Source organism: Megascapheus bottae, chromosome 26 (genome assembly GCF_031878675.1).
Source record: "Megascapheus bottae isolate mThoBot1 chromosome 26, mThoBot2.hap1, whole genome shotgun sequence".
In the NCBI taxonomy this organism is placed as follows: Eukaryota; Metazoa; Chordata; class Mammalia; order Rodentia; family Geomyidae; genus Megascapheus; species Megascapheus bottae.
In genome coordinates, this window is record NC_143534.1 from 17,842,722 (window position 1) to 17,865,787 (window position 23,066).

The 23,066-nt window shown below is 42.4% G+C and overlaps 1 protein-coding gene across 1 annotated transcript in view; it reads left to right on the forward strand.

The window, feature by feature from the left end:
- The first annotated feature begins 4,180 nt into the window (after positions 1 to 4,180).
- Apbb1ip (amyloid beta precursor protein binding family B member 1 interacting protein) overlaps positions 4,181 to 23,066 on the forward strand; it is a 66,429-nt gene continuing 47,543 nt past the window's right edge. The window contains exon 1 of the mRNA XM_090319034.1: positions 4,181 to 4,509. The gene's annotated coding sequence lies outside the window, so the exon portion shown is untranslated. The remainder of the gene's footprint in view (positions 4,510 to 23,066) is intronic.

Consider the following 23,066-nt stretch of genomic DNA (forward strand, 5'->3'; position numbering starts at 1 on the left):
CTCTTTTCCTGTTTCCTTCCTGGTATCTCTTCCCAGTGCTTTTTGGCACTGTAGAGTCATTGAATTTTCAAGAATATCATATAAGGGCTGGGAGTATGGATTAGAGGTAGAGTGCTTGCCTAGCATGCATGAAGCTGTGGGTTCGATTCCTCAAGATTCCTCAATATCACATAAACAGAAAGAATCAGGAGTGGAGTGGTGCTGTGGCTCAAGTGGTAGAGTGTTAGCCTTGAGCACAGAGTCACTCATGAACAGCGCCCACGCCAAGTTCAAGCCCCACGACCCACAAAAAAAAAAAGAAGGAGGAGGAGGAGGAGGAAAAAAGGAAGGAAGGAAGGAAGGAAGGAAGGAAGGAAGGATAGATAAGAAAGAATATCTTATGAATGTGATCATATGGTACCCTGGCATTTTTTCCTCACAGCAGAATTATTTGGCAATTTATCCATGCTGCCCCTTATTCCTTTTTATCAAAGAGAAGTTTTCACCTGGATGTCTCAAAGGCTTACCAAACTTGACCTGCTATCAGCCACAAGATCTGTAGATCTCCTCATCTCAGTGACCATCGTTACAGGGGTCTCACTCTTAGCCTGAAATCAGCCTGGACCTCTCCCTCACTCTACCCACATCCGGTCACCACAGTCTCCAGCTGAGAGCCTTGTAAATCTTGCTCCGGTCCTCTCATGTTTGTGTCTCCATGGCTACCAGTCTAGTCAGCATTATCGTCTCTTTTCCAACTTGATTCAGAAATCTTTCGGTGTCCACTTTTCATCTGATCATTTCCCCTAAAGGATACACAAAGTGAGAGAGGTTTTGTTTTGTTTTATGGTTAGTTGTGGGGCCTGAACTCAGGGCCTTTGTAATAACAATGAAATATTAAATAGTGGTAGCCAGTCCCTGGTGGCTCACTCATGTAATCCTAGTTACTCAGGAGGCTGAGATCTGAGTGTCATGGTTCAAAACCAGCCTGGAGAATGAAAGTCTGTGAGATTCTTACCTCCAATTACCACCAAAACCCAAAAGTAGAGCTGAGGCTCAAGTGGTAAAGAACCAACTGTGAGCAAAAACAGTTCAAGGATATCACCCAGGGCCTGAGTTCAAGCCACAGGCTTGGCATGTGCGTGTCCTTTTTTAAAATATTACAAATTTCTGAAAGGATTGATTAGTATTAGCTTTTAAAATGATGTACAATTACATCACTGTGTAAGTTAAGGATCTGGAGCCAAAGACAATCTTAGGGCTGTCTCCCATACTTAAAAATTATTCAATTTGGGCCAGGAGTTTGGCCTAGTGGTAGAGTGCTTGCCTAGCATGCATGAAGATCGAGGTTCGATTCCTTGGTACCACATACATAGGAAAAAAGCTGGAAGTGGTGCTGAAGCTCAAGTGGTAGAGCTCTAGCCTTGAGAAAGTCCAAGGACAGCGCTTCAGGCCCTGAGCTCAAGCCCAGGACTGGCCAAAAAAAAAAGTTCAATTTACAGTTGGCTTACCACCTGATGAACTTACCACCAATCAAAATGACTGTAAGTCAACCTGTATTTAATATATTTACCCTCCTGGAAAATCCTAGCTCAGCAATGTAGTACCCCTAAAGAGTTGAAGAACCTTTTTTTCCCCTGCCAAGGGCCACCTGGATATTAAAAATACATTTTTAAATCACATAAAATTTAACTTTCATCTATAAGACTGATAGAATGACCAATCCCCTTTTCTTCCACCCCTACCCCAACCCCCAGCTCCTGGGAGCAGCAGGCTGGAGGCCTGGCCTGGCCATCGGGAAAGAGGAAGTGAAACTTTCCCTCTTCACAGATGACATAAACCCTATAGACTCCACTCCCAAGCTGCTTGAGCTGATTCAAAACTTTGGCAAGGTAGCAGGGTATAAAATTAACCCTCAAAAATCAACTGCCTTCCTATATGCCAACAATGAGAGGAACAAGGCAACAATCAGGAAAGCAACTCCCGTTTGCAATAGCCTCGAAGAAAATAAAGTACCTAGGAATTAACTAAGAATGTGAAGGACCGTTCTGATGAAAACTTTAAAACCCTGAAAAAGGAAATTAAAGCAGAACTGAGGAAATGGAAAAACCTCCCATGCTCCTGGGTTGGAAGAATCAACATTGTGAAAATGACAATCTTGCCAAGGGCTATCTACAGATTCAATGCAATACCCATCAATAGCCCAATGTCATTCCTTGAAGAAATACAAGAGGCAATCCAAAATTTCATATGGAATAATAAAAGACCCTATATAGCAAAAACAATTCTTAGCAGAAAGAACAGCGCAGGAAGAATTTCAATACCAAACTTTAGACTCTATTACAGAGCTATAGTGACCAAAACAGCTTGGTACTGGCACAAGAACAGGCCTGAAGACCAACGGAATACAGCTGCAGACCCAGATATTAACCCACAGACCTATGGCCATCTAATCTTTGATAAGGGAGCCAAAATAATAGAATGGAAGAAAGACGGCCTCTTCAACAAGTGGTGCTGGCAGAACTGGTTAAGCACCTGCAGAAAACTAAATTTGGATCCTTCTTTGTCACCCTGCACCAGGCTTAACTCCAAATTGATCAAAGACCTCAAGGTAAAAGCAGATACACTAGGTCTCCTTGGCACAGGTCAAAACTTTCTCAATAAAAACCAAGAAACACAACAAATCAGAGAAAGGCTGGATAAGTGGGACTACATTAAACTACAGAGCTTCTGTATGGCAAAGAACATAACTAGCAAATTAACTAGAAAGCCTACAGAATGGGAGAAGATCTTCACTAACCATACTATGGACAAAGGCCTCATATCTAAAATGTATCAACAGCTCAAAAAATTGAATCACTCCCAAACTAATCTCCAAAGAAACAACCATCCCATTAAAAGATGGGCCAAAGACTTAAAGAGAGTCTTCTCTGAAGAATGGCCTATGGACACATGAAGAAATGCTCAACATCTCTGACCATGAAAGAAATACAAATCAAAACAACTCTAAGATTCCACCTCACTCCAGTTAGAATGGCCAGGATCAAGAAATCTAATAACAGATGCTGAAGGGGATGTGGCCAGGAGGGATCACTACTACACTGTTGGTGGGAGTGCAAACTCGTTCAACCACTATGGAAAGCAGTGTGGCAGTTCCTCAAAAGGCTAAACATAGAGCTCCCCTATGACCCAGCAATTCCGCTACTTGGCATTTACCCAATCATCCAGAAACAAGGACATACTAAATCCACTAGCACACGATGTGCATTATAGCACTATTTACCATAGCAAAGATATGAAACCAACCCAGATGCCCCTCAGTTGATGAGTGGATCAACAAGATGTATTTATACACAATGGAATTCTATGCTGCCCTCAGAAAGAGTGACATTGCCCCATTTGTAAGGAAATGGAAAGACTTAGAAAAAAATCATATTAAGTGAAGTAAGCCAGACTCAAAGGAACTTAGGCTCAATGGTTTCCCTCATTAGTCATAATCAATAGAAGCCTTGGGATTTACAATAGAACAAAACCTAGATACAAAAGCCATATAGTATGATGCTATATGAAAGGATCTCCAGGATATAGAAACAAAAGCCATATAATGAGTGATTGTTGTCTTAATGTACTATGTTATCTCTCATCTCTTTTGCTGTCCTTTGGTTATCTCATATTGTCACAGTATTTCACCTTGTTATCTGATGTATTGTTTATATGTGTATTTGGTTATTTGAAATAGGATAGGGAAGGGGGAAAAACAAGATGAGGGACGGGGTGGGGGAGGGAAATGGGGACCAAGACATGAGAAAGGGTATCCATGTTTGTGAAGTAATGCACCTTCTATCTGGTGAATATAATGTAACCCTTCTATTAATTACAATAAAAAATATATGGGAAAAAAAGAAATTAAGCAACCCCCCCCCCAAAAAAATAACATGAAATTTAACTTTCATCTGTAAGACTGATAGAACGACCCAATCCCCCTTTTCTTCCACCACCACCAACACCCCCACCAGCTCTGGGGACTGCAGGCTGGAGGCCCGCGGGGCGAGCTGCGCGCCTGCGCGGCCGGAGGGCGGGAAACCTTGCACAACCCTCCCCAAAGAGGAAGCCCAAGAGAGTTGAAGCAAACACTTAGGAAGATGTTGCAAAAGCCCTGGGCGACTTTTCCTGCAGTGGACCTATTGCTTGGCCCCAAGTCCCTCCTCTAGGGCGGGCGGGCTCGCCCGGGGACGCTCCTGACACCACCACCACCTCCCCGGGCTGGGAGGAGACGGGAGGGGAAATCACCAGCCACGTGTTGCCGGCCTCTGCCTTCTAACTCGGGGTGCTCGGGGCGCCCCGGTGCTGGGCGCGAAGCCGCGTGGCGCGCGCCGCCGCCTGCGCGCCCCGTGGGGCCGGGAGGGCTGACACCACTTCCTCCCCGAGGCGGGGACCTGCAGCCCGGGAGCCGCCGCCACTGCTGCGCCGCCCGCCCTGCCGCCCGCCCGGGCGCACCGCCTGCGCCGCCCGCGTCCCCGCACCGCCGTCAAGGTAAGCGGATCCCGGGATCCCGAACACGTGGACGCCTCCCCAACCTGGTCCTCCGGTTCCCCCCCACCCGCCGGGGGAGAGCTTCCCCACCAATCTGACCCAGGTGGCCCAGGGCTGGGGCGAGGAGGAGAGGGCGACCCCAGGTCGCCTGCTCACCGTGGTTCCAGAGGCTCCCCCCCCTCATGCACCCCCAAGTCTGACCCAGGCCGGGGAAGGCCCAGGGGTGCCTTTGAGGGCCCCGCAAGTGAACTTTTTCAACTTTTTAGGTAGCTGTGCCTACCATTGGGCCGTGTGCTTTGGAATGGAGGTGCATCAAGAAATACAACGTTCAACTATTATAGTTGTCTTAACCCTTACACTTCAATTTCTACTAGATGTTCATAGCTGTGTTGTGTTTTTATCATCATCCTGAGAATATACACCTACTCTCTGCTGCCTTTTGAGGGTTTTTTTTTTTTTGCTTTTTTCACTTGTAAGTTCCAGTTCTAGATACTGTCATTATAATGAGCTGGGTGTTTAGGAAGTTTTTTGTGTGTCATAAACATGCGTTTGATGTGCTGCTATGAGTTTTCTTTAAACTATTATGCTTTCAAATTACTATTCTCATTCATGTCTAATCTTCCATTCTACTATTGATACCTTAAACCTTTTACTGTCTCCACAAAAATGTTTAAATAGATTGTTGTTGCTCCGTAGTGTATGAGACCATAATCTTTACAAGTTTCTGGGCTTTCCTGAGTTTGTTCAACAGTCAATAAAGTACACTGAAGGCATTTTTAAGATGGAGCAATTTAGGACAAAGTAGAACTCAAGACAGAATTGTTCTTATTAGTACAATGGATACTCTCCAGCTAAAAAACGAATGTGTTTTATATCAGTGCTGTTATTTCAAATGACCAGTAATGTAAAGTTGAAGCATTTGTTGTGTAATTCCAAATTTAAAGGGATTTGATGGTGTTGCTGGTGGTCCAGTGATGTCTGTACACATTATAATTGTCACAAGAAGTGTGACTTAGAGGAAAGTACATACCTGGAAAAGAGACTGGTTAAGAGACTAAATGGCGCTGTAGCCAGGGAGAGAAAGTTAAGGAAGAGAAGGGGAGAGCCTGGGGATTCCTAATTCCTAATCATATTCTGCTACTACCCTAGTCTGGCCTCAAAAGGAGCTTCATAAATTGATTCGGTTTCTGAGCATGATAGCATTAAAAGTCCAGCAGCTGCTGGGACCTCGCTGGCCTGTAGGTCCTCACCCTGAAGCATGAGCAGGCAAGATTGTAAACATGGCTCCAGGCAGACCCACCTTCAGGGTTCACCTTCTGCAGCTTGAATTCCGATTTCCCAACATTTCCTAAGCATTGATAAGGTACTTGAGTCACTGTCAATCATAGAAGGCCAGGCATGGTGCTTCGCGCTTCTCATCCCAATTACCAAGGAGGCAGAGATTTGAGAGGATCACCCTTTGAGGGCAGCCTAAGCAAAAAGACTCCATCTCCACCAATATGATGGTGGAAGACATAGGTAGGAAGATCTCGGTCTGGGCCGACCCAAGGAAAAAAGCAAGGCTTTATTCAAAAAAATTCCAGAAAAGGGGGAGGGGAGCTGAGAGAGTGGCTTGAGTGGTAGAGTGCCTGCTGGGTAAGTGCAAGGCTCTGAGTTCAAACCCTAGTTCCACCAAGATGGAGGTGGGTAGGAATCCTCTGAATTGGGCAAATTTCTAGCAATCTATGTATGTGGTCATCTGCTTTCTGTGCAAAGAATTGTCTGTGGACAGTGGACACTGACCCCAGATAAAAGCACACCACTCTATCTGAAGCAATAACTAAAGCAGAAAGGGTAGAGAGAGTGGCTCAAGTGGAAGAGCACCCACTTAAGCTAGGGCAAGGCCCTAAGTTCAAAGCCCATTACTACCTCCCAATCATAGTGAAACCACTTGCTTCTCTGTCAATTCAGATTCCTTTTTGACCAGTATACAATGGTTGTAAATAATAATTCACGTAATGTTTCTTTAGCTTACAACAACTTGAATACCCCTTATCCAAAATGCTTCTGGATTTGGATTTTTTTAGGTTCAGGAATATTTTCATATATATAATATATTTTGGAGATAGAATCCAAGTTTAAATGAGAAATTCATTATATTATGTATGTATGTATGCATATACATACTCATACACTATATTGTATATATATACCACATATACAAGATATATATATATATATATATACCTTCTACACATAGCTAGGGAGTAGTTTCATGCATTATTTTTAATAATTTCCTGCACAAAATAAAATATTCACTTTTTGCAGCTAAGTTAGCTGGGAGGGGACATTTTTCACTTGGAGAAGCTCAAGAAACTGTTGTGTGCCTGCACCTTGACTGTGGCTCCATCACATGAGGCTATATGTGGAATATTCACCTGTAGCCTCAAGTAGGCACTCACCTATGTTTCAAGCGAGGCCTTACTGGCTCACGCCTGTAATCCTAGCTACTCAGGAGGCTGAGATCTTATGGACTGTGGTTGAAATCCAGCCCAAGCAAGAAAGTCTGTGATATTCTTATCTACAATTCACCACCCAAAAAACTGAGAGTAGAGCTGCGGCTCAAGTGGTAGAGCACTAGCCTTGAGTGAAAAGGCTAAACAAAAACATCAGGCCTTGAGTTTAAACCTCAGTACTAGGCACATGTGCGTGCACGCACACACATACACACACACACACACACACACACACACACGCACGCACGCATGCACTCATGCACGCACATTTTGGATTTCGGATCTTCAGATTAGGATGGTTTGCAGAAGTGTGGAGCAGCCCCTGTGCTAGTCTACATGTGTGATTTTTCTAATCCTCACAGCTAAGTTATACTATTACTACTCCCATTTTATTAGAGGAAATGAAAGCACAGAGAGATTAAGAAACTTTCTCAAGGAGTGAAATGCAGACATTCAGTTGGGACAATTTGCTACCAGACACTAAAGTGCTATACGAAGGCTAGAGTTCAAATGGTGCAAACATATGGGGCCTTTCCTCAATGGGCTAGGAGAGGCGGGAAAGCCAGGCTGTTATGATTCTGAAGGTAACCAGACTGCCTTGCTGACTGGCCATATATCAGGTCCCTTGAGCAGATTGGGGTCAGGGAGGGAAGATGACTAGAAGACAAGCAAGCAAAGAACTTGTCTTGTTCTAGTAATAAGGCAAGATATTGTCATCAGTTTTGTTTTGCTTTTTGTCAATGGTGGGGCTTGAACTCTGGGCCTAGGCGCTGTCCCTGAGATCTTGGGGTCAAGGGTACTGCCCTACCCCTTGAGCCACAGCACCACTTCCAGTCTTCTGGTGGTTAATTGGAGATAAGAGTCTCACAGACTTTGCTGCTCCGGCTGGCACTGAACCTTGATTCTCAGATCTCAGCCCCCTAAGTACCTAGGATTGTAGGTGTGAGCCACTGGCGCCCAACTTGTCATGAATTCTGAAGTTACTATGTGTACATTTCTCTTTGGAAAAATAGTTGGCTTTGGTTGCAATCTTATTTTCATCTATTTCCCCTGTACTCAAGGCCCAGAACTTGTTTTTTAGGCCGGCACTCTACCACTTGAGCCACGCCTCCTGCCTGATATTTTGATGGCTGTTGTGAAGGTTGAATCTTTCTGACTTTTCTGCCCCAGCTTGCTTCAAACTTCAGTCTTATGGGTCTCAGACTTCAGAGAACAGCTAGGATTGCGGTGTGAATCACCAGTGTCTGGCCAAGCTTTCTGTTTTGTCTTTATTATATTCAAATTCCTCTTGTTTGCTGGCTAGGTTGATTAAATGAATGAAATGGTAAGTTTAGTTGTCTAATTCTGTGGGAAACCATCTAACTTGGTCTTGAGTCACAGACTCCTCAGTCTGGCATGGGAAGAAATGTCTAATCACACCACAACTTGGTTTCCACAAATTGCCTGGAAGATTTCTAATGTGAGTGATATCATATTGAACTGGAGAAAAAGAAAAAGTAATATTATAACAAATAAACTAGGACCAGACTGTTTCCTTCATTCTTACATTATGAAGTATTCCCAACATCTCAAAGATGATGCATTACATATGTATATAAGAAGAAAGCTAGCTTTGGATACCTGTCACGCAATATAAGCTAAATATTTCCAGAAGCTATGTATTTCCTGTCCTCTCTTAGTTAACAGTTCCCTATTTCTGCTCTAAAGGTCATAAATATTCTGACTGTGTTAAACTTAAAATCTGTATTTCTTTGGCAGTATTAATACTTGAACTCAAGGCTTCACACTTGCTAAGCTGGTGTTCTACCACTTGAGCCACATCTCTAGCTCTTTTAGCCTTGGTTATTTGTAGAATGGGGTCTCACTTTTTCTCTAGACTTGCCTGCACCTCAGTCTCCTATTTACTGTTCCCATATTGGTAGCTAGGATGACATGTGTATGATACTGTGCCCAGCTTTTTTTTTTCTTTCTGTTAAAATGAGGTTCTACAAACTTCTTTTTGCCTGCGCTGCCTCCTTTTGACCTGCAGTTCCTGAGTAGCTACAATTATAGGTGTGAGCCACCAGAGCCTGGCTAATTCTTAAGAAGCAGTCAGGAAACATGCATATATATTTGTAATGGATAATATCATGCCAGGATATAAGGGACTCTAGCTCCTGCAAACTAGAATTAAGGTCCCCAGGGACTCTTATCTATGGCTACAGAGTATACTGTAAAGCAAAGACAATTTAAATAGCCCTAAAAAAAAAACATGAAGTACAGTAGAAATGCAATAGGAAGTCTTTGCTCCTGTTTCCTGGGTGAGGAGGGAAGTGTTTTCCTTGCTATTTTTTTTTAAACAACAACAAAAAAGAGGGAACAAAAATAATGGTAACCATTAATGAACAACAATGTTTCCCTGTTTTCCATTTCTCCCTATCTTATCCTGTTATACTAAAATAAATCTTTACTATTTTGGGGAAAAATAATTGCTATGAGTAACTATTACAGAAATAGTGGTGTTACAGTCGTTAATGAAATGCTGAAACTCATCAGTGGAGAACTATAATGTAAACAAAGTACCTTAGAAACTGCTCGTTCTCCACTTTTAATCTGCCACACCAATGATGGAAACACCCTGTGACTGTGATCCCACTACCCACCATCGCTCCACATATAATATTCCTACATGTGATATGAGCACATGTGATAGGATGAAATGTGATACCCCATGGGATATACCTCTACCCTTGGCACCGCTCGCTGCATGTGGTGTGATTGCTTTGTGATAGCATCACATGGAATACCACATGGATATGGCTACATGGGTGTGGCTACATATGACACTATCCCATGCGCCGTGACTACATATGATGCCACTGCATGTAGAAGAGATGAGACTGTGGTGTTCACTATCCTCAAAACTGGGGACACAGCATTTTACCTGGGTCAAAATGCTTCACATCGTGGGAGCTTTGGTTTTCTTCCAGTCTCAATTCACATCTAGTGAGAGATCACCAGGAGCAGAAAGTGGTGGGGAGGGTAATCTAGCCCCTTATCCCTAACTGCTTCCAGCCTAGTGGAAGGGAGCACCTGTGAGCACACACACCACTACATGTACTGTACAGTGAGAGGTGCAGGAATAAGTCAGTTAAGGCAAAGGTGCTGGAGAGGACATCACAGGGCACAGGGGTAGAGGAGGGGTGTACTTCGGAGGACAGAGGTATTTTTGTGTACCTGGTGGAGATGGCTGCCCCAGGCACAAGCCATGTGAGGAACTTTGGAAATGCTGGAGCGTAAACCCACTGGAAAGGAAGTGGAGCAATCCTGATTTAACCCTTGGTGAGTAATGTTCAGATAGCATTCATGTGATCTGGCTCCCGTCCTGGTCAGCTTTGAGTCAAAGGCTAAGGCAGGGGTCAGAACCAAACTAGAGAGTTCTCCACCAGTGTGCCCTAAAAGAAATGCAATGTAAGCTGTGTAAAGAACCACATCCAAAATGGCAAAAAGGAACAAATGAATTAAACTTCCTCATAGACTTTGTTTAATCATAGATCCAGCAGGGTGCTGGTAGCTCACACCGGTAATCCTAGCTTCTCAGGAGGCTGAGATCTGAGGATTATGAATCAGTGCCAGCTCAGGCAGGAAAGTGCATCAGACTCTTATTACGAATTTTTTTTGCCAGTCCTGAGGTTTGAATTCAGGGCCTGGGTACTGTCCTTGTGCTTTCTCGAGGCTAGCGCTCTACCACTTGAGCCATAGCACCATTTCTGGCCTATTCTGTGTATGTGGGACCAGGGAATTGAACCCAGGGCTTCATGCATAAAAGGCAAGCACTCTACCACTAGGCCATGCTCCCTGCCTGAGAGACTCTTATTTTTAATTAACCACCAGAAAGTTAGAAGTGAAGCTGTGTATCAAGTGGTAGAGCTCAACTCTTGAGTGGAAAAAGCTAACGCATAGTGTCCGGGTCCCAAGTTCAAGCCCTAGTACTGGCACAAAAGAAAAATAATAGATCCAAAAATGGTCACTTAGTAAATATCAATTATTCAGAATTGCAACCAATTAAAATATTAGTAAAATTAATAAGAAGTATTTTCCATATTAAATCTTACAAATCCAACTCATTTTGGTACATCCAGCCTACCTCAATTCAAGGCAAGCCATTATCCAGCTACTGAGTGGCTGAGTGGTTCTGGTAACTGCTGTGCTTGCTGGCACAACTTCGATCCAGACATGCACTGCATGTTAACTCTGAGGGGGTTGGGGAGAGGGTTGGAGCACTGGGAGATGAATCCTAAAAGAAGCTAAAGAAAACAGCATCTGCGATTACAACAGTCCTGCCCTCTGGCACTTGATTGAAATTCATGTTTAAACCTGGGCTCTGAATGCAATTCTTAACACTCCAGAAACCACAACTTCAAAGAATTATTGCTTACTTTTTTTTTGATGCTTTTTCTCCCTACCCCACCCCTCATATTTTTATGGATTCTCTCTGAAAGTAACAGAGACTGAGAAAGAACTGGAAGCTTGCAGCAAAGAGGTTGACCTAAACCCACATCCGGCAAAATGTGAGCTGTTGCCCTGGGCAACCAGGATTGTCAGCCTTTTTTTTTTTTTTTCTTGTTTTCATTTTGACTTCCGCCTGTAGTTCACAAGCATAACACAATCTCAACAACAACTCTCCAAAATTCACCCTACACCTAAAAACACACCACCTCTCTTTCAGAAAAGAGTAAAATGGTAAGATTAAAATAGAGAGCTAGATGACCAGGATGTGGTTAGCGAATGCTTCAGGGAGATTGCCAGGCGTCTCTCTCTCTCTCTCTCTCTCTCTCTCTCTCTCTCTCTCTCTCTCTCTCTCTCTCTCTCTCTCTTTTTTTTTGCCAGTCCTAGGCTTGAGCTCTGGGCCTGAGCACTGTCCTTGGACTTTCTCAAGGCTAGAGCTCTACCACTTGAGCCTCAGCACCACTTCCAGCTTTTTTTCTATGTATGTGATACCAAGGAATTGAACCCGGGTCTTCATGCATGCTAGGCAAGCACTTTAACCACTAGGCCAAACTCCCAGCCCTCTCTTGCTCACAATGGCTGCCTCTCTTTCCTACAGTCTGCCCTTAAAGAGTTCATTCCCAGTGACTCCTCATGGTTTGTCTTCTGAAAGGGTCCTGATCTATGGAAAAGTGTCAGGCACATGGAATGCTGGATAGCAGACTACCTGGTGTAGCTTTAGGAGTGTGTGGGGAGAGGGGGGAAGAAAAGAAAGGGAAGAGGAAGGAAGGGAGGAAGGAAGGAAGGAAGGAAGGAAGGAAGGAAGGAAGGAAGGAAGGAAGGAAGGAAGGAAGGAAGGAAAGAAGGAAAAAAAGAAAGGAGGGAGGAAGGCAGGAGGGAGGGAGAGAGGGAGGAAGTAAAGAAAGAGGAAGAGATAGGGAAGGAGTGAGGACGGAAGACAGAGGGAGAAAGGCAAAGACAGAATAGTGACTGAAACCGGTTTCTACTAGTGGTTTTTGATGGAGAATATTGTAATAAGAACAATGATGCTAGGTCCCTGCTGCTCACATCTGTAATCCTAAACTACTCAGGAGGCTGAGATCTGGTGGTCTCGGTTCCAAACCAGCCCTAGCACAAAAGCCTGAAAGCCTCATCTCCATTTAACTAGTAAAATTCCAGACGAGAGGTGTGGAGAGCTCCAGCTATGAGCAAAAAAAGAGCAGATGCCCCGAGTTCAAAGCTCTGAGTTCAGGTACTGGAACCAAAAGAAGGAAGACAAGAACAAAGACAAGGAAAGGAATAATATCTGTTTTCTCATTTATAAAATTAAAGGGTTGTCAGGCACCGGTGGCTTATGCCTATAATCCTAGCTACTCAAGAAGATGAGATCTGAGAATCTCATTTCAAATCCAGCCCAGGAAATGAAAGCCTATGAAACTCTTATCTCCAATTAACCACCAAAAACCCAGAAGTGGATGAAGCTCAAACAGTAGGGCATGAATTTTTCTCTCTTCTCTTTTTTTTATTGTAATGTATAGAGGCATTACAGTTACATTCACCAGATAGTAGGTGCATTACTTCTCATACATTGATACCCCATTCCCCCCACCCCCTCCCAATCATCTTGTTTTCCCTCCTTCCCTTTCCTATTTCAAATAATCAAACATATACACAATATACCAGGTAACACAGTCAGGTATAGTAACAATATGAGATTAACCGAAGGGCAATAAAAGAGGAGAAATAACAGTGCATTAAGAACAAAGGGATTGTTTCACTGACAAAAATAAAACCATCTGTACAAATGACTCCATAAGCATTTTATTATTCATTGTCCAGAGAACTGTGAATTATCACACCAAAGAAAAAGAGTGCTTTTTAAGGTATTTTAAAAGAAAATCTTTACTTTCAATATCATGGCTCAAAAAGCAATGACTCACATCCTGCACAAATCTAACTCAAAAATATGACCTAAACCTAAGAGTTTAAGTTATAAAAATTATAAAACTCCAAGAAAAAAATACAAAATAAGATGAAATAATGATTTCTTAAATGTAATATCCAAAGTATCATTGATGAAAAGTAGATAAGTTGAACTCTGACCAAATTTAGACCTATTATACCACAAATATATCAAGACAGTTACACAGAAAGGGAGACAGTACTTGAACATCATAGTCTGATAACAGATTTGTATCTCCAACATCTAAGACCTCTTATAACTCAATGGTTATTTTTTGCCAGTCCTGGGACTTGAACTCAGTGCCTGGGCACTGTCTTTGGACTTTCTCAAGGCTAGCACTCTACTATATGAGCCACAACACCACTTCTGGCTTTTTCTGTGTATATGGTACCAAGGAATGGAACCTAGGGCTTCGTGCATGCTAGGCAAGCACTCTACCACTAGGCCATGCTCCTCGCCCTGACTTAGTCTTTCTAAAGAATTATATTATTTGTATTCTTCATAGATTTTATTATGCTTCCATGAAGTCATTTGCAACTATCTTATTATTTCGTATTTTATCGTATTTCATTTCTTGTTTTGGCTGTGAGGGATCATCCTGGGAGAAAGGTCTTTGTGTCTACCTGGCTTCTTTTAGACAGCTGTCCCTTAGGGTGGCAAGGTTGTACCTGATTGTTTCAGCTCTGGAGTGAGGCCCTCACCACAACCCCAGAGTCTCCTCTGAGCCTTTCCTTCCTCTGCTCTCTTGCATCCTAATGTGGGCTTCTGCTTCACTTCCTCTTTCAACTGACTTTCTTCTCATTTGCAAGATAAATTCTAGCTTAGAATCACAATGCATGTGGCAACCCCAGGGGAATTCTGGACAAAAAGATAGATAGATAAATAGATAGATAGACAGACAGACAGACAGACAGGCTGGAAGGGGGCCAGGTGGCATTGAACTTTAAAATCAAGGCGAGAGTTAGGGTGAGATAGGTAATGACAGATCATGGTTTATTATGTGCCTAAATGGATGTGTCTGAATGAAATGAGGGTCCCCCACTCCCTATTCCAAGTACAACATGAGCTTGGTACTTTCCCTTGGCTCTGTCTTCAGTAGTCTCTTCCACAACCATATTGGACTGCCATTGCCTTAGCTCTGGTTATTCACTGGATACAGACATTTCTTGTGAACAGTCTGCAGGAATCTCTCAATGGTGTGGACCTGGTGTTATCATCCTTCCTTGGTTTTTCAGACATTTAACGAGCCTCTCACTGGAATTGGTAGGGAGGAGGAAAAGTAGGGGAAGAGAGGAATATGATCACCATCATGCTGGGAACGAGGAATTTTCAGTGCATTTCAAATGTACAGACTTGTGTTCAAGCCCCACGGTATGCTGCTTATTATGCTAGATCAGTCTTTGCAACAGCTACATAATTTAGTTTATCCTGTCCCCAATTTACAAATGAAAAAAAAATCCGACGTTCATCTAGGGTAAATAAGCTGCTCCAACTTATGGAGGAGTTAGTATGGAACCCAAATCTGACTCATTTCATGATCACATTCACAGCTAATGCATTTACTAATCTAGATCAGGACCCAACAGCCACCATTTGAATAGTGATCAAGGACAGTCAGAGTTCTAAGATCCTAATTCACTCTGAAGGATTCTATATTTTCAAATATATTATTTCCATTCTAGACCAAAGCTGCCTCATAGCTGGAAGATAGAAATGAAAATTTGGCAGCTGCATACCAGGTAGACGGAGACTATATGTAGAAAATGTGATTAAATTAAAATGTGAGGAGGGGAGAGGCTGGAAGAGTGGCTCAAGCTGTAGAGCTTCTCCCTTGTTCAGTCCCCAGCACCAGCAACATGAGTCTCATTTTCCATATATGAAAAATACCCAGAGGAAATTGTGGGTGAACATAAATGCCATGGAAGAAATTGAAGAAAGTCATATTAAATATTGTCACAAGTCCATCAGAACAATAAGCACTTTCCTTGCTCTGTACACACGCTCAACTCTTAACTAGTTTGCTGTTAGGGACACTAGATAAGCAATCATTATGTGACTCTGCTTCTGTAAAAATAAAGAGTACTAGGTACCAGTAGCTCACACCTGTAATCCTGGTTAGTTACTTCTGAGGCTGAGATGTGAGGACTACAGTTCAAAGCTAGCTTGGGCAGGAACGTCCATGGTGCTCCTTTTTTTTTTTTGCCAGTCCTAGGGCTTGAACTCAGGACCTGGGCACTGTCCTTGGACACTTTTCGCTCAAGACTAATGCTCTGCCACTTGAGGTACAATGCCACTTCAGTGCATTTCAAATGTACAGACTTGTGTTCAAGCCCCACGGTATGTTGCTCATTATGCTAGATCAGTCCTTGCAACAGCTACATAATTTCGTTTATCCTGTCCCCCAATTTACAAATGAAAAAAAAATCCAAAGTTCATCTAGGGTAAATAAGCTTCCGGCTTTTTCTATGTATGCGGTACTGAGGAATCAAACCCAGGGCTTCATGCATGCTAGGCGAGCACTCGACCACTAGGCTATACTTCCGGCCCTCCATGATAGTCGTATATCTAATTAATTACCACAAGCCACCACCACAAACTGTGACTGAAGTGGTCAAGAACCAGCCTTGATCATAAAAGCTAAAGCACAGCATCCAGGACTTTGGTTTAAGCTCCAGTACTGGCACCAAAAAAAAAAGTTGAGACAAGGCCCAAGAACTCGCATTTCCTAGAACAGCCTGCGTATAGCTGGTGCTGTGGGTTGGGGGACTCATACTCTGGGAGCCATTGTTGTGGGAAAAAATGTAGAAATCTGCCCACAGATGAGCTGTGGCTTCTCAAGATAACTCAACTGTATGGACCTGCGAGAGCTTCCAAGCGTCTGCCACTGTCCTCAGAAGATTAATGTACATGGGTGGAGAGCCTCCAACTGCTGGCTGGCTGAGGCCCGGGAAGCCATCTGGAACATGACAGGACAGACACGTACACTTGTCCTCAGCTGCTTATGGCCCATCTGCCTGTACCAATCACTTTGTCTGGCCCATGAATGATGTTCAGAATATCCACGTGGCTCTTGTAGGAAAAATATTCCCATCCCCTCCCAAACTATAAGGACAATAGAAACCATGATAGAAACAGCTGTCACGTGTTGCTAACACTTACCATGGACCAGCTATGTGGCACAGATTCTCTTACTTAGTCTGTACCAACGCAAGAGAAATACTCCCACTCACAGATGAAGTAGCTGAGGCTGTATTGAGACAAAGTTTTGCAATAGTATACACTTAAGGATTGAGTTGACCCTAGCTCTTTCAAGATCCAAAGTCCATACCTGTGATTATTTTAAATTTTTTATTACTCCCCAGTGCCTGTGTCTCACATTTGTAATCCTCACGATTCAGGAGACTGAAATCATAGGATTGCAGTTCAAAGTCAACCTGCGCAGGAAAGTCTATGAGATTCGTATCTCCAATTAACCATCAAAGGCCAAAAGTGGAGTTGTGATTCAAATAGTAGAGCTCTAGCCTTGAGCAAAAAAAAGCTCAGTGACAGCACCCAGAACTGGTACACACGCTATTCGTTTCAAATTCTGGTGCCTATGGCTTATGTCTATAATCCTAGATACTCAAGATGCTGAGATCTAAAGATTGAGGTTCAAAGCCATCCCAGGAAAACAAAATCTAAGAGATTCTTCTCTCCAGTTAACCAGCAAAAATCCCAAACTGAAGGCATGACTCAAGTGACAGAGGATCAGCCATGAGTGAAAATACCTAACCACAGCATGACATCCTGGAGTTCAAGTTCTAGTACTAGAACACACACAACAAGAGAAAAGTTATTAGTATGAATTAATTGAACAAAGTAATGGCTTTTATGGTAGCATCTTCATAACCACTCAACCTTAACAACTGCAGTCTACTCATCCTCTTAGCCTACCCAGAACCACCCCTCACCTTAGCAAATTACTGATCTCTCTTCCTTCAGTACATAGTCATAACTTTTGTTTTATTCTTAGCGTGTGTTATTTTGTGCCTACTATCCTCTTAATACTTTTAACTTCACTTACTCACTTGACACATATTAAGTTGATGAATCAAAGCAAATACCTGGCAGAGAGTGACACTTCATAATACTTATCAAGCTAATGAATAAGTGAATTCAAAAGAAAACACACAGAGTAAACCCTGACCAGGCACTGTGTAGGTAAATGAATTTATGTGAATACAAACATGATTCCTCCGTGTACAATTTGCACATGTCTCCTTCTCTAAGCCCTGGAAATACAGACACTGTGTAACAGTAACTGTACATTAGCACCTGCACCCTCTGTGGTGTCTGCAAACTCTGTTCTGGATGTGTCTCACAGCTCTGGGTATGTAATTGTCCCTACCATCCTTTCTGTGCTGTCCAGCTGTCCCACAGGCCACACTTTGTGTAGTGGCTATTTAACTCTTTGTCCTTTCTGTAGTGCCTTCCTCTTCTGCTTTACCACAACTGCTGTGGTTGTAGCTTGTAGTCTAGGTGGGGCCAACATAAACCAGACTGGAGATCTGTGCTGTTGGCTTTCTCAGAGTCTCAAAAGATAAATTTCCACCAATAAAAAACCCACTCTACCAAATGTACCCAATTAGAGTTCCCTGGGGAAGGTGGGGGCTGGCTCTTTGTATGGTGGGGAAGAAGGTAGCATTTCATCAGAAAACTTGAACTTTAATACCCCCCCCATGTCTTTGCACATCAGCTTTCCAGATGTCCAGAGAAGCTAAACGATGACTGTGTGTGTGTGTGTGTGTGTGTGTGTGTTCACCAGTACTGGGGCTTGAATTCAAGGCCTCAACACCCTTGCTCAAAGCTGACACTCTACCACAGCTCCACACTGAGAGGCTATATAATAACATTACTTTAGGGAAGTAAGAGCACCGTTTGCTAAGCTCTTATCCAAGCCAGGCTTTCTTCTTAACACTTCACATGTGATAATCTATAGAATTCTCACTTTGACCCCACAAAGTAACCACTTATCACACTTCTTTTTAAAAAATGAGCAAAACAAACAATTAGAACATAAGTAATTTACCCAAGGTCGCATAGCTAATAAAGGATAGCAATGGGTTTTGAACTCTCTTCTCACCTCTCATGGTGGGTATGGCCAGCCCTGTGCTGCTCAGGCATCTTCTTAGTCTCCCTTGAGGGGTCCACAGACCACAAGGGAAAAGTGGATAAAATAGAAGTCCCACAGTGTACTCTGAAGTGCATACAGAATATACTTTGGACAAAATAGTGTGTATTATTTTTGTTCTGTTTTAAGGAATAAGTCGTCAAAAATGTGAAACAGAAATGGTCGAATTCCTTTCCTGCTAACAAATAAGAGAATTAAATCTTAATATTCAACGTATACATGTGAAAATGGAACTGGAAAAATTGAGGAGATGCATGGGGTGGAGAGAATTGGGGAGATAAATGAAAGATAACAGTCAAGAAAGATTCACTGACATGTTGAGTTGAAACCCTTCTGTACAATTATTTTTTTAATTTAATCAAATTATAAAAGAGCCTAAAAAGTATTGTCAGCATCTTTGAGGAACAAGGGAAAATAGCAAGAAACTCAGGAATGGTAGAACATGCATAATCCCTGCATTAAACAGAGAGGGTGGAGGAGGAGGAGGAGGAGGGAGAGAGAGAGAGAGAGAGAGAGACAGAGAGAGAGAGAGAGAGAGACAGAGAGAGAGAGACAGAGAGAGAGAGAGAGAGAGCGAGCGAGCGAGCGCGCTGGGTTTTGCTTTTTCCATGACATGTATCATTCTAATATATTTTGAAAAAATGAGCAGTTACAGAAGTGGCCACAAACACTTCCAAATTCAGAGCATTAAGCTTCCCCTCCCATGCTGTAGATTTTGCCATCTTTATTCCTTCATCAGCAGCCTGAGTTCTATGGGGTTTTCAGTTCAGTGCCAGGTGCAGAATAGTCATCACAACAAAGACAGAAAATCCTTCTCCCCACAGAAATGTTATTTTCCTACAGATGAGAACATCTGGCTGTACTAGAAAAAAAGAGCAAGCTACACATTCCCAGCCATAGAACTGAGGAAATTACAGTGCCATGAATCCTAGGGAAGATGTGTTGGGGTCCTGAAAGCACCTGTGGAGGAATTCTGAATGACAGAGAGGGAATCATCCGCAATGGCTACAGATAAAGGATGGAGCAGCGATCCTCTGTGCTGTTGCCTCTATTTCCAACCCACTGTTTTTCCCTCCTCCTCCTCCTCCTCCCCCTCCTCCTCCTCCTCCTCTTCTTCTTTCAATACTGGGATGGAACCCAGGGCCTTATTCACAGCCACATGCTTCCAACACCAAGGCAATGGAAATGCTCTGGGAATACTCATCATACTGTGTTGTTTGGAACATAATGATAAAAAAAAAATCATCTGAACATAGACCATTCAGTACAAACACTATTCTTTAAGAAAAACGTAGCACTGAGGATTGAACACGGGGTCTCAAACATACTAGACAATTGAGCCATACCTTCTGCTTTTGTACTGTTTTTAGGTAGCTACTCCCTAACTTTACCCAGATAGCCAAGAACTCACGATGATCCTCTCTGCCTCCTAAGTGGCTGGGGTTAGAAAGGTCCAACACCATCCCTGGCTTCTTTGTTTTGGAAGTATTAGTGATGTCTGGTTGATAGATCCTGTGGCTGTTGAAGTTTCCAGGTACAGAGGGAACAGTCAACAATGTTAAATTGTATGTGAGATGCTGATTAGGAATTAATCACTGGATCTGGCAGCTTGAGGGCCACTGATAGATAACCTTCACACTAATTGGCGAGCAGATAGGAGCAGAAGAGCAATTAAAGTAAATGTAAGAGAAAATAGAGATACATAACAGACAGCAAATATACATAACCATTCAAGAGTGTTTTGTTCAGGAAAATTAAGACTTATAGAGTTTATTTATAAAGTAAGTGAATGGAACTGTATACTATGGGCTCTTACCTATAATCCTAACTACCCAGGAGGCTAAGATCTGAGGATGACAGTTTGAAGCCAGCCTGGACAGAAGAGGGCATGAGACTCTTACTTCCAATTAATCATAAAAAAAAAAATCTGGAAGTAGAGCTGTGTGGCTCGATAGTATAGCGTTTGCTTTGAGAAACAAACAAACAAATAAAAAAAAACTCATGTACAAGCCCCAGGACTGTCACCAAAAAAAAAAAAAGTGAATGGAATCTTTTCTATTTTTATCTCTTCATAAATGTCAGATTATGTGGTCAGTTTGGATTTATGCCATGATAAATCCTAAATACAACAGTTCCTCATTCCATATAGAGAGACTCAGAGTAAAAAGGGAACTCAAGTCTCAAGATTCAGAAGATTCTTTCCAGCTCTGTGAATCCAAGAGAAATAAGTCACAGTCACTCATCCAAAGATACAGGAAAGCTAACAATGGATGGATGAAAACATGTCATGATCTTCGCCTCCTGAGCATATACTATTTTACCTCTGGGTTGTGGTGGAATATTTTCTGGTCTTCCTGAATCATCTTGTCTACAGCATGACCTAGCCGAGAGCCACCCTGTCCCTTTCCTTCCCTTCCTTTTATACAAATAGGTCATTTGGCAATAAGTACACTTAAAAATCATTCTTTAAAAAAAAAAGTGGTATCTCTTAGTTAGACATCAGTAGCTCGTGCCTGTAATTCTAGTTGCTGAGCTGACTTGGTTCTAGAGGACCAAAGTACAAAGCTAGCTGAGGCAGAAAAGTCTGAGAGATTCTGTCTCTAATCAGCCAGCATAAAGCTGACCTGGAGGTGTTGCTCAGCCTTAAGAAGCAAGCCAGAAAAACCCAAAGTCAAGTTTGAGCCCTAAAAATGAAAGAAAAAAACCAAAGCCAAATCTTAAGGCTTTTAGGGGGAGTCCTTAAAGTGTTTTAGTTATTGAAAGAAATCATGTTATTCCCGTGATTACATTTTCCTTTACAAATGTTATTTCCATCTAACTTTCCAGAACAGCGTTGCTCTTTAAAGGCCTATGTGCTTTGTCCTGTGTGTGTTCCTCTTATGACTCTCCCTTGTGTAAGATTCAGTGTTTATGCAAATTCCCATTGGGCCTAAGTGTTGCTTGGTCCTTATTGGTCGTCTTACCACAGGACTGTCCAGTCATCTCAGGAGCTCTTGATAGCCTGTTTCTCAAGATTTTCACTCATTTCACACACAGGGTAAAAAGCTAATTGAGTACACCCCAGAAAATTCTTTGTCAAGTCAATTAATTTGAGATGATGTGTAATTTTAGCAACACTTCTGTTTCCTGTTTTATATTACACCGAACCCATAACTTCTCAAAGTTGCAGCAATCATAACCACGTGCTGCTCCAGTCCCTGGGCCATTTCCTCTTAATAGAATGCTCTTAGTGCATTCTGAAAAATATGCATGTTACACTGAAAGATTCTGGTCAAATTCAATATTCTAAACTGTTTTCAGATGTCCAAAGGGAGTGATTATGATCAAAAGATGTGTCCAAATGAAACCCACTTGTACAACTATCTATATTAAAAAATAAATGCAAAAGTGTAAAAAATAACAATGAAATACTACTCAACTGTAAATAGAAAATGAACTACTACTACTCAGACTCACAAAATAGATCATTTCAAAATAATGATATTGCTTTTTCCAGGTGCTGGTGGCTCATACCTATAATACTAACTACCCAGAGAACTCTGGTTGGAAGCCAGCACAAGCAGAAAAGTCTGTGCAACTCTTAATCGCCAATTAACCACCCAAAAGCTTGAAATGGAGTTGTGGAGCTAGCCTTGAGTACAGAAGCTCAGAGAGAGTGTCCAGACCCTGAGTTCAAGCCCCAAAGACCAGCAAAAAGTAATAATAATAATAATAAGTTATGATAATACTATTTTAGGGGCTGGGAGTTTGACCTAGTGGTAGAATGCTTCCCTAGTATGCACAAAGACATTTGATTCCTCAGTACCACATACATAGAAAAAGCCGGAAATGGTGCTGTGGCTTAAGTAGAAGAGCACTACCTTGAGAAAGCCCAAGGACAGTGCTCAGGCCCTGAGTTCAAGCTCCAGGACTGGCAATAATAATGATAATCATCATCATCATCATCATCATACTTTTAAAAGAGGAAAAATGACTAAATTTGTTGGTTCTACTTATGAAAAACTATAAGAAGTACAAACTCATTTATAGTGAGAGAAGGCAGATAAGTATGTGTTTGGGAATTGGGGAGAAAAAGGAGGGAGAAAAGAGAATAATTACAAATAATCATTCAAGAGGCTTTGGAGCTGATGGCTAATGATCATGGCTTTGAATACAGTAAGGTTACCTGGGTACACCCATAGGGCGAAGTTTATCAATTTGTATGTAGCATTAGTATGTCAGCCATGCCTGAGTAAAACTGCTAAGAGGACAGTATGGGGAAGAAAGATATTGTTTTGAGTCGCATTATACACTAGTGGTTTCATAGCTTCCACTGGCATTTGTGACTGTTGAATTCAGCAGTATCCATTCCAAGTGTAATCCTCTTAGAGACAGAAAGACAGAGAAACAATGGAGTAACAGAGAATTTTGTATTATGTCATTTGTGGCCTGGGCTGTCGTCCAGATAGGGAGCAAGTAAAGA